The sequence below is a fragment of the Balaenoptera acutorostrata genome, chromosome X (assembly GCF_949987535.1).
Source record: "Balaenoptera acutorostrata chromosome X, mBalAcu1.1, whole genome shotgun sequence".
In the NCBI taxonomy this organism is placed as follows: domain Eukaryota; kingdom Metazoa; phylum Chordata; class Mammalia; order Artiodactyla; family Balaenopteridae; genus Balaenoptera; species Balaenoptera acutorostrata.
Window position 1 is genome coordinate 130669622 of NC_080085.1, and position 13206 is coordinate 130682827.

Sequence of the window (13206 nt, forward strand, 5' to 3'; positions counted from 1 at the left end):
AAACCACAAGAAAAAAGTGGTCTCTTTAAGAACAGAAAAGAACTACAAACACAACCAGAAAACAAGTAACAAAATGGCAATAAGTACATACGTATCAATATTCATTTTAAATGTCAATGAACTAAATGCTCCAATCAAAGACATAGGGTGGCCGGGCCAATTGGACATAAGAACAAGACCCATCTATTTGCTGCCTATAAGAGACACACTTCAGAGCTAAAGACACACAGAGACTGAAAGTGAGGGGATGTAAAATGATATTCCATGCAAATAGAGATGAAAAGAAATCTGGGGTAGCAATACTAATATCAGACAAAGTAGATTTAAAGCAAAGTCTATAACAAAAGACAAAGGAGGGCATTATGTAATGATAAAGGTGTCACTACAAAAAGAGAATGTAACATTTGTTAACATATATTCACCTAATATAGGAGCACCTAAATATATAAAGCAAATACTAACAGACATAAAGGGAGAAAGTGACAATTATACAATAATAGTAACACCCCACTTACATCAATGGACTGATCATCCAGACAGAAAACCAATAAGGAAACAGTTGCTTTAAATGACATATTAGTCCAGTTGGACTTTGATATATACAGGACCTTCCATCTAAAAATAGCAGAATATTCTTTCTTTTCAAGTACACATGGAACATTACTAGGATAGATCACATGCCACAAAACAAGTCTCAACAAACTTAAGAGGATAGAAATTATATCAAGCATTTTTTTCTGACCACAACTGTATGAAACTAGAAATAAATTACAGGAAAAAAATGGGATAAACATAAACAAGTAGAGACTAAACAACATGTTACTAAAAAACTAATGGGTCAACAAAGAAATCAAAGAGGAAATGAGAAAATACTTTGAGAAAAATAAAAATAAAAACACATCTTTCTAAAATCTATGGAAAGCACCAAAAGCAGTTCTAAGAGGGAAATTTATAGCAGTACAGGCTTACCTCAAGAAAGAAGAAAAATTTCAAATAAACAATATAACCTACCATATAAAGTAATTAGAAAAGGAAGAATAAAGCCCAAAGTCAGCAGAAGGAAGGAAATAATAAAGATCAGAATGGAAATAAATAAAAGAGAGACCAAAAAAGACAAGAAAAGATCAATGAAACCAAGAGCTGTTATTTTGAAAAAATAAACAAAATTGATATTCATTTTAGCCAGGCTCATTAAGAAAAATAGAGAAAGGACTCAAATAAACAAAACTAGAAATGACAGAGGAGAAATTATACCTTATATCTCAAAGACACAAAAAATCATAAGAGAATACTATGAGCAGTTATGTACCAACAAATTGGACAACCCAGAAGAAAAGGACAAATTTCTAGGAACATAAAATCTTACAAGACTGAATCAGGAAGAAATTGACAATCTGAACAGACTGATCACTAGTATTGAAATTGAACTAGTAATCAAAAACTTCCATAAAACAAAATTCTAAGAACTGACAGCTTCACAGGGGAATTCTTTCAAACATGTAAAGAAAAGCTAATACCTATTCTTCTCAAATTATTCCCAAAAATTGAAGAGGAGAGAACACTCCAAAACTCATTATATGAGGCCACCATTATCATGAAACACCACAAAAAAAGAAAATTAAAGGCCCATAAATCTGATGAATATAGATGCAAACATCCTCAACAAAATATTAGCAAACCAATTTCAACAATTCATGAAAAGGATCAGACACCAAGATCAAGTGTGATTTATTCCAAGGATATAAGGATGATTCAATATCCATAAATCAATCAATATGATATATCACATTAACAAAACAAATGATAAAAATCACTTGATCATCTCAATAGATGCATAAATAGCATTTGACAAAATTCAACATCCATTCATGCTAAAAACTCTCATCAAAGTTGGTATAGAGGGAACATATCTCAATATAATAAAGGCCACTTATGACAAGCCCACAGCTAATGTCATGCTCAACTGAAAGCTTTTCCTTTAAACTCAGAAACATGACAAGGATGCCCACTCTCACCACTTCTATTTAACATAGTATTGGAAGTCCTAGCCACAGCAATCAGACAAGAAAAGAAATAAAAGGCATTCAAATTGGACGCAAAGATGTGAAACTGTCACTATTTGCAGATGACATGACACTATACATAGAAAATGCTAATGTCTCCACAAAAAAATATGAGAATCAATAAATTAATTCAGTAAATTTGCAGGATACAAGATTAATAAACAGAAATCTGTTACTTTTCTAATAAAGAACTATCAGAAAGAGAAAGCAAGAAAACAATCCCCTTTAAAATCACATCAAAAATACCAAATAATAATAATAATAAACTTAGCCAAGGAGGTGAAAGACCTATACTTTGAAAACTATAAAACACTGATGAAGAAAATTGAAGATGATACAAAGAAATGGAAAGATTCCCATGATCATGGATTAGAATAATTAATATTGTTAAAATATCCATACTACCCAAAACAATCTATAGATTTAATGCAATCCCTATCAGAATACACAAACTAGAACAAATAATCCTAAAATTTATATAGAATACCAAAAGACCCTGAATAGTCAAAGCAATCTTGATAACAAAGAACAAAGCTAGAGGTATCATGTTCCCTGACTTCAAACTATACTACAAAGCTACAGTAATCAAAACAGTATGGTAGTGGCATAAAAACGGCCAATTAGATCAATGGAATAGAATAGAGAGCCCAGAAACAAACCCACACACTTATGGTCAATTAACCTATGAACAAAGAGGCAAAAATATACATTGGGGAAAATACAGTCTCTTCAATAAGTGGTGCTGGGAAAACTGGACAGAAACATGTAAAAGAATGACATTAGAATATTTTTCTCAAATAATATACAAAAATAAACCCAAAGTGAGTTAAAGACCTAAATGTAAGACCTGAACCATAAAACTCCCAGGAGAGAACATAGGCAGAACAGTCTTTGACATAAATTATAGAAATTTTTTTTTGATTTGCCTCCTCAGGCAAAGGAATAAAAGCAAAAATTAATAAATTGGACTTAATTAAACTTTAAAGCTTTAGCACAGCAAGGGAAACTATTAACAAAATGAAAGACAGGTTACTGAATGGCAGAAAACATTTGCAAATTATATGACCAACAAGGGGTTAATATCACAAATATACAAATAGTTCTTAAAAGCTCAGTATCAAACAAAATAAAAACCTCAATTATAAAATGGGCAGAAGACCTGAATAGACATTTTCCCAAAGAAGACATACAGGTGGCCAACAGGCACTTGAAAAGTTGCTCAACATTGCTAATCATCAGAGAAATACAAATCAAAACCACAATGAGATATTATTGCACGCCTGTAAGAATGGTTATCATCAAAAAGACCACAATTAACAAATATTTGCAAGGATGTGCAGAAACAGGAACTCTCCTACACTGTTGGTGGGAATATAAATTGGTGTAGCTACTGTAGAAAACAGTATGGAAGTACCTCAAAAAAAATATAAAACTAAAAATAGAACAACCATATGATCCAGCAATTCCACTCCTTGGTATATACCCTTAGAAAGCGAACATACTAATTTGAGAAGATATATGTACCCCAGTGTTCACAGCAGCATTATTTACAATAGCCAATATATGGAAATAACCTAAGTGTCCATCAACAGATAAATGGATAAAGAAGATGTGGTATGTGTATATATATATGTATATACTATATATATATACCTATGCGCACACACACACACACACACACACACACACACATGCACACACTGGATTACTATTCAACCATAAAACAGAATGAAATTTTTCCATTTGCAACAACATGGATGGACCTGGAGGGCATTATGCTTAGTGAAGTAAGTCAGGCAGAGACAAATCATCTATGTTATCACTATATGTGGAATCTAAAAAATACAATAAACAAATGTATATAACAAAACAGAAACAGACTCCAAGATATAGAGAACTAGTGGTTACCAATGGGGAGAGGGAACGGGGAAATGGCAAGATGGTGTAAGGGATTAAGAAGTAGAAGCTACTATGTATAAAATAAAAAACCTGTAAGGATATATTGTATAGCACAGGGAATAAAGCCAATATTTTATAATAAATGGAGTGTAATTAATAAAAATATTGAATCATGATTTGGTAAACCTGAAACAATAATATAAAATTGTAAATTAGCAATAATTCAATTTTTTAAAAGTTTCTTCACATAAAAAAAGACATTTATTAAGAGAGTACAATTTAATATTCTCACCCCCCCAAAAAAAGGACAATATGTGAGGTAATGGATGTGTTGACTTGTTGAGGGGTATCCTTTCTCACTATATACACATATCAAACCATCATGGTGTATACTTAAATCTTATAATTTTATTTGTTAATTATACCTCAATAAAATCTAAAAACATAAGAGGCATGCTGATTCAAGTATGGAAATAGCATGAAGCTAAAAGCGATAGTACTAGTTCTGTGAAAAATGCCAGTGGTAGTTTGATAGGGGTTGCATTGAATCTGTAGATTGCTTTGGGTGGCATAGTCATTTTCACAATGTTGAGTCTTCCAATCCAAGAACATGGTATATCTCTCCATCTGTTTATATCATCTTTAATTTCTTTCATCAGTGCCTTATAATTTTCTGCATACAGGTCTTTTGTCTCCTTAGGTAGGTTTATTCCTAGATATTTTATTCTTTTTGTTGCAATGGTAAATGGGAGTGTTTTCTTAATTTCACTTTCAAACTACCACTGGCACTTTTCACAGAACTAGAACAAAAAAATTTCACAATTTGTATGGAAACACAAAAGACCCCGAATAGCCAAAGCAATCTTGAGAAAGAAAAACAGAGCTGGAGAAATAAGGCTGCCTGACTTCAGACTATACTACAAAGCTACAGTAATCAAGACAGTATGGTACTGGCACAAAAACAGAAATATAGACCAATGGAACAGGATAGAAAGCCCAGAGATAAACCCACACACATATGGTCACCTTATCTTTGATAAAGGAGGCAAGAATATACAGTGGAGAAAAGACAGCCTCTTCAGTAAGTGGTGCTGGGAAAACTGGACAGCTACATGTAAAAGAATGAAATCAGAAAACTCCCTAACACTATACACAAAAATAAACTCAAAATGGATTAAAGACCTAAATGTAAGGCCAGACACTATAAAACTCTTAGAGGAAAACATAGGCAGAACACTCTATGACATAAATCACAGCAAGATCCTTTTTGACCCAGCCCCTAGAGAAATGGAAATAAAAACAAAAATAAACAAGTGGGACCTAATGAAATTTAAAACCTTTTTCACAGCAAAAGAAACCATAAACAAGATGAAAAGGCAACCCTCAGAATGGAAGAAAATATTTGCAAATGAAGCAACTGACAAAGGACTTATCTCCAAAATTTACAAGCAGCTCATGCAGCTCAATATCAAAAAAACAAACAACCCAATCCAAAAATGGGCAGAAGACCTAAATAGACATTTCTCCAAAGAAGAGATACAGATTGCAACAAACACATGAAAGAATGCTCAACATCATTAATCATTAGAGAAAGGCAAATCAAAACTACAATGAGATATCCTCTCACACTGGTCAGAATGGCCATCATCAAAAAATCTACAAACAATAAATGCTGGAGAGGGTGTGGAAAAAAGGGAACCCTCTTGCACTGTTGGTGGGAATGTAAATTGATACAGTCACTATGGAGAACAGTATAGAGGCTCCTTAAAAAACTAAAAATAGAACTACCATACGACCCAGCAATCCCACTACTGGGCATATACCCTGAGAAAACCATAATTCAAAAAGAGTCATGTACCACAATGATTATTGTAGCTCTATTTACAATAGCCAGGACATGGAAGCAACCTAGGTGTCCATCAACAGATGAATGGATAAAGAAGATGTGGCACATATGTACAATGGAATATTACTCAGCCATAAAAGGAAACGAAATGGAGTTATTTGTAGTGAGGTGGATGGACCTAGAGTCTGTCATACAGAGTGAAGTAAGTCAGAAAGAGAAAAACAAATACCGTATGCTAACACATATACATGGAATCTAAAAAAAAAAAATGGTCATGAAGAATCTAGGGGTAAGATGGGAATAAAGACACAGACCTACTAGAGAATGGACTTGAGGATATGGGTAGGGGGAAGGGTAAGCTGGGACAAAGTGAGAGAGTGGCATGGAGAAATATACACTACCGAATGTAAAATTGATAGCTAGTGGGAAGCAGCCACATAGCACAGGGAGGTCAGGTCGATTCTTTGTGACCACCCAGAGGGGTGGGATACACAGGGTGGGAGGGAGGGAGACGCAAGAGGGAAGAAATATGGGGATATATGTATATGTATAACTGATTCATTTTGTTATAAAGCAGAAACTAACACACCATTGTAAAGCAATTATACTCCAATAAAGATGTTAAAAAATAAAATAAAATAAAAAAATAAAAGTGATAGTAATACATTGAACTTTTAGGATTTCAAAAGTTTTATGTGGGTTGACATGATTAGAGTGAAACATATAGAATGAAATTTAATAAGGATAAATAGGGAAAATCATGCATTAGTGTTTAAAAATAAATACCATAGTACATCAGATTGAGGCAATTGGCTGGTCAATACTTATGAGAAAAAGATCTGGTGGATTTTACTTGATAATAAGCTCAGAGTAATCCAAGGGGGTAATGTCATCACCAAGTAGGCTGATTCTCTTTTACACTACATTAGTCCCTGTTTTACCGTGAGGTAACTAGAACATATTTAGCGTATTATGCTCACTTCTAGAAAGCACACTTTAGGTTGGATATTAAAAAACCAGGGAGGTCTCCAGAGCAGCATTTCCCAATCTGGTCTATGGGTTACTTACATTCCAACTGAGATCTTAATAGGTGTTTTGGGGGGAGAAACGTCCCATGGTCACAAAAGACTACATACTAAAACTTCATCCTATATATTCATAATTATCATTAACATATCAAGGAATTTGTGTAGTCCTGAATTAAAAACCTAAGTGAACCTAAATGATATAAATATGTATTAAGAGAATGTAAAAGAAACAATAGAAAACTATTAAAACCAATAAGTCAATACAACAAGGTCTCTGGATAGAAAGGCAAATACAAAGCCAATCATGGGCTTCCCTGGTGGTGCAGTGGTTATGAATCTGCCTGCCAATGCAGGGGACACGGGTTCGAGCCCTCATCCGGGAAGATCCCACATGCCGCGGAGCAACAAAGCCCGTGTGCCACAACTACTGAGCCTGCGCTCTACAGCCCGAGAGCCAGAACTACTGAGCCCACGTGCCACACCTACTGAAGCCCAGGTGCCTAGAGCCCGTGCTCCGCAACAAGAGAAGCCACCACAATGAGAAGCCTATGCACCACAACGAAGAGTAGCCTCCACTCGCCACAACTAGAGAAAGCCCATGCGCAGCAACAAAGACCCAATGCAGCCAAAAATAAATAAAATAAAATAAATTAATTTAAATAAAATAATAAAACCAATCATATTTCTACACAGCAGTAACAAAATTTAAAAATAAAAATCAGGTCTCAAGGCATTGATTAATCAAAAATATGCAAGACCTCTAAAATAAAAATGCCAAAACATAATTGAGAGAAATTAAAGGAGAACAAAATGAATGGAGAAATATATCATGCTCATCATTTAGAAGGTGTAGTATTATAAAGAATTTTTTAAATTCCTCAAGTTAACCTATAGACTCAAGGCAAAGTCAATCCCAGATTTTTTTAGAAAATGATAATCTGATTCTAAAAGTTATCTAGAAATGCAAAGGGCCAGGAATAGCCAAGACAATCTTTAAGAAGAACAAAGCCAGAGGACTTATACTACCAGATCTCAAACCTATCTATAGTATAAAGTAATTAATATACAAGTGGCATTTATCATGAGAATGAAGGTTGGTTTAAACATTTGAAAATCAATGTAATTCACCATATTAGCAAATTTTTTAAAAAGTCATAGAATCAACTCAATAGACACAGCAAGAGCATTTGAAAAATTGCAATATTCATTCTCGTTAAAAACTTTCAAAACCAGAGTAGAAGAGAACTCCCTAAACTTGATAAAATGCATCTAAGAAAAACTTACACCTAACATCATACTTTATGGTGAAAGACTGGAAGCTTTCTCTGTAAGATCAAAAACAGACAATGGTGTCTGTTTTCATCTTTTCTGTTCAACATTATATGCGAGGTCTAGTCAGTGCACTAAAAGAAGAAAAAAAAAACAGTGCATCCATATAGCACAGGAAGAATTAAAACTTTCTTCTCATATGACATAATCATCTAGGTATATAATCTGATGACATCTAAAAAAAATGTTACTAGAAATTCCATTTCTGGCATGAAAGCATGACGAGCTCTGCAGACTTGCTCCTCAGTGAAACTTGCAAAATGTATTTTAAAAACTACAATTTAAAGTTTCTGGAAATGGTCCTAAGGGCATAAAACAAAAGAAAAGTAAACTATTTATTAAAGAAAATCTACTAAAACTCAGTAAGGAAATCAAGAGTCCAGAATATTTAAAACAAGAACTGTTCCCACCCTCCCCCTTCCCAGATCAGTCTGAAGGAAGCTCTACTCCAGACTGGTGCAGCCCAGAAAGAACATAGGGCTCTCTCTTCTCCCAGCTCCCATTTGGAGGGCTATCTTCCTGGGAGGGGCAAGACACCAGCATTTCTCATCCTAGAGCAAGCTACCTATTGCTATGGCTAAATTCTGGGCAAGTTTGGCTGAGAGGTAAGAAATCCCTTCATCCTCCCAGCCCCCACTCATGGAATCTAGACTCTAACTTGGACATGGCACTGCTGAGGTTACTGTGCCCTCAAGTGTCCTTGATCTGGTTCATGGGGCAGTGGTCCATGCTGGAAAAGGCAAGCAGAGGAGACCTGAGGCTGCTGTCAACCCCAGGCATGGGGCCTTGATTTAAGGTTAGTCTTTTCTAACACAGTTATCTAGTATTATAAGTTTTCTTTAATTTAGCACTACTTTATACCATGTTTCTAATTTTGTTTAATTGAAAAGGTTTAAAATTTTTCTTTTGAGTTCTTCTTTGACTTATATTTTATTTAGAAGTATATTATTTAGTTCACAAGTACTTGGAGATTTTCCAGATATATCTGTTTTTAATTTCTAATTTTATTCCTTTTGGCCAGAGAACATACTTTGTATACTGTGAATTCTTTTAATATTTTTACAACAAAGAATATGGTCTATCTTGGTAAATGTTGTAGGTTCAGTTGAAAAGAAGGTGTATTCTGCTGCTGTTTGTTGGAGTGTTCTATAAATGACAATTAAGTCAAGTTGGTTGACAATGGTTCCTCTTTCTGCTACCTTTACTTATTTTTTGTCTATATTGTTTATATTGTTTATTGTTATATTGTTTATTGAGAGAGGAGTGTTAAAATCTCTAACTATAATTATAGATCATCTCTTCCTCCTTTCAGTTTCTTGTTTTTGCTTCATGTCTATGATTAGGTGCATAAATACTTAGGATTGTTATGTACTCTTTTCTTTTCTTTCTCTTTATATTGGAGCATAGTTTATTAACAATGTGGTGTTAGTTTCAGGTGTACAGCAAGGTGATTCAGTTATACATATACATGTATCTATTCTTTTTCAAATTCTTTTCCCATTTCAGTTATTGCAGAATATTGAGCAGAGTTGCCTGTGCTATACAGTAGGTCCTCGTTGGTTATCTGTTTTATATATAGTAGTGTGTACATGTCAATCCCAAACTCCCAATCTATCCCTCTCCCCCACCCTTTCCCCCAGTAACCTTAAGTTTGTTCTCTAAGTCTGTGAGTCTGTTTCTGTTTTGTAAATAAGTTCATTTGTATCATTATTTTTAGATTCCGTATATAAGCGATATCATATATTTGTCTTTCTCTGTCTGTCTTTAAAGGGGGTTTCTCTCAGGGACCAATTTTGGGTCTTTCTTTTTATCTATTTTGACCATCTCTGCCTTTTAAAATAGATGTTTAGATTATTTATATTTAATGTGATGATTAATATGGTTGCTATTGGTTTTCCATGTGTTTCATCTATTCTTTGTTACTTTTTTCTCTTTTTCTGCCTTCCTATTGTTTTTATTATCCATTTTATAAACTTTCTTGCTTTATTAGCTATAATTTTTAAGTTCTACAGTGCACATTCTTAATTTATTACAATCTACCTACAAGCATTAATATCATATCACATCATGTGCAGTATATTTCCATTTCATCTTCTGGCCTTTGTGCTATTGTTGTCATACATTTTCCTCACATATACATTATAAACCACACAATACAATGTTATTATTTTTGCTTTCAGTAGTTATTTATTTAAGATATTTAGAAAAAAAGAGACATATTTACCCATATATTTTCCATTTTTGTTGCTCTTCCTTCCTTTTTATACATCCATTTTAATTTTATTTATTTATTTTATTTTATTTTTATTCTATTCTATTCTATTCTATTCTATTCTATTCTATTCTATTCTATTCTATTCGGCTGCACCGAGTCTTACTTCCGGCATATGGGCTCTTAGTTGTGGCATGACGGATCTAGTTTCCTGACCCAGTATTGAACCCGGGCACCCTGCATTGGGAGCATGGAGTTTTAACCACTGGACCAACAGGGAAGTCCTATAGATCCATATTTCCATCTAGCATCATTTTCCTTCTGCCTGACACATCTCCCTTAACATTTCTTACAGTACAGATATGCTGGTGATGAATTTTTTAGCCTCTATATGTCAGAAAATGTATTTATTTTACCTATGGTTTTAAAATATATTATCTCTGGTACAGAATTCTAGATTAACATTTTTAGTATTTTAAAGCTGTTGCTAACTACTTTCTTGCTTCCCTGTTTCTGACAAGAAGCCTGCTGTCTTTCTAAAATTTTCCCTGTGTATATAAATGTTCTGTTTCATTATGTTTCCTTTAAAGATTTTCTCTTTATCACTAGTTCTAAGCAATTTGATAATTTCCCTTGGTGTAATTTTCTTCATGTTTCTTGTTTGTTGAACTTGGTTTGGGCAGATTATAATTTTCATCAAATTTAGAATATTTTTGACTAGATTTTCTTCAAAGACATTTTCTGCCTCTCCCTTCAGATAATCTAGTTACACTTATAGTAGGCCACTTGAAGCTATCCCACAGTGCATTGATGTCCTGTTCACTTTTTCAGTCTTTTCTTCACTCTGTGTTTCATTTTTGCTAGCTACCATCGCTATGCCTTCAAGCTCATCAATCTTTTCTTCCTCAGTGTCTAATCTGCTGTTAGTCCCATCTGGTATATATTTCACCTCTGATATTATGCTTTTTATACCTAGAAGTTCAATTTGTTTTTGTTTTTTTAACTTACATGTCTCTATTCAACATGCTCATATTCTCCTCTACTTTTGAACGTATAGAATTTAGACATATCTATTTTAATATACTTATCTACTAATTCATCTGTGCCATTTATGCATCTGCTTTTATTGATTGATTATTCTGCCTTTTTGGGTTGTATTTTCTTGCTTCTTTACATGTCTGGTAATTTTTGACCAGATACCAGCCATTGTACATTCACCTTGTGTAAATATTCTTAAACTTTGTTCTGAGATAATGTTCTGAAAACATTTTTATATTTACTTTTGAAGCTTGCTTTTAAACTTTATTAGTTGGGACCAGAACAGCCTTTGTTTGGGGATGGTTTTGCCATGCCACTGAAGCCATATTCTTCTGAGTACCCTACCCCAACCCCATATGTTGCAAGTTTTTCCACTCTGGTTGGAGGGAACACAAGTTATTCCCAACCCTATTATTCCATCTGCTGTAGTCCAGTGGTCCTTTCCTCAACCTTGGGCTGTTTCCTTATATGCATGAGCTGAGCGGTACTTACCTGAAAACTTGAGGGAAATTCTCAGCAGATTTCTGGATCTTTCCCACTGCACAACTCTCACTTCTCCATGCACCTCTTGCTTCTTCTCTGCCCTACAAATTTTAGCCATCTTGGCCACCCCAAATTCAAAACTCTTTCTCATCAACTGAGGGAGTCCACCAGGCACTATGTGGATTCTCCCTCCCTACACTGCAGCCTGAAATTTATCGAGGCAGTAAGGTGATATAATCCTACGGCTCAGCTTGTTTCCCTTCTTTCAAGAATCACTGTCCTGTGCTGCCTTTGTTCAATTTCTAATAACTGCTACATACTATGTTTGTTCATTTCTTAGTTGTCTTTTAAGAAGATAAATCTGGTTCCTGTTACTCCATGTTAGGCAGAGCAAAAGGCTCCATGCATATTTTTCATGGGTACTCAAACTCTGCATGTCTACAACTAATTTCCACCTCCTTCCCCTACCTTCTTTGTTCCAACCAAACTCCAAAAGAAACAGAATAAAACAAAATACTACTGTTCCTCCTCCAATACTCCTTATTTTAGAAAATGGCACCACTCAGTCATCTAAACCAGGAACTTAAAGGTTATCATTTTCTCCTCCCTTTCCCCCTAATCCCATAATTTAATCAGTCACCAAATTCTCTACATTCCCACAATCATCACCTTCATCCTGGACAACTGAAATCAATTTGTGACTGGTCTTCTCTTCCTCCAATACTGCCCTGTTCCAATCTATTATTTATATTAAAGCAAGAGCCATATAGCCTTCATCTAAAAACAAACAACACCAAAAAAAGACCATGCAAACATATCTTTAACTTTAATTAATAATTGAGTTTATTATAGTGGTATAGGTATAGTAATTCCAACACTATTTACTATTTTATGTATATTGTAGGATAAAACAAATTAGTAAATCAATGAAGAATAATTTGTTCTATTGGAATTAGCAGTATCAGTATAGACTCATTACACATGCACATACACATATATGTCTACATTTATACACATATTTGTATATATGTCTATATGTATATATATGAATATATACAGGTGTGTGTATATGTATATATGTAATTTTCTATTTTCTCAATTCTGTCCACTGAAAGGTCCTAGAAGCAAATGACACCCAGTAACAATGAAAATACCTAGTACACAGAAGTTGGATTTTAAATATAATTTCCCACACAAAAAGATCCTGTTTCTTCTTGGAAAAAATGATTGATTATAAGGCTGAATAAGGGAGAGTACAAGTTAAGTCTGGAATATACTGTTATGCCATAAAGTCAAAAAGTGCTTAAA

The 13206-nt window shown here is 34.1% G+C and overlaps 1 protein-coding gene across 2 annotated transcripts in view; it reads right to left on the reverse strand.

The window, feature by feature from the left end:
* The window catches only part of GABRA3 (gamma-aminobutyric acid type A receptor subunit alpha3), a 247227-nt gene that overhangs the window by 112555 nt on the left and 121466 nt on the right, over positions 1 to 13206 (reverse strand). The gene's annotated exons all lie outside the window — the stretch shown is intronic.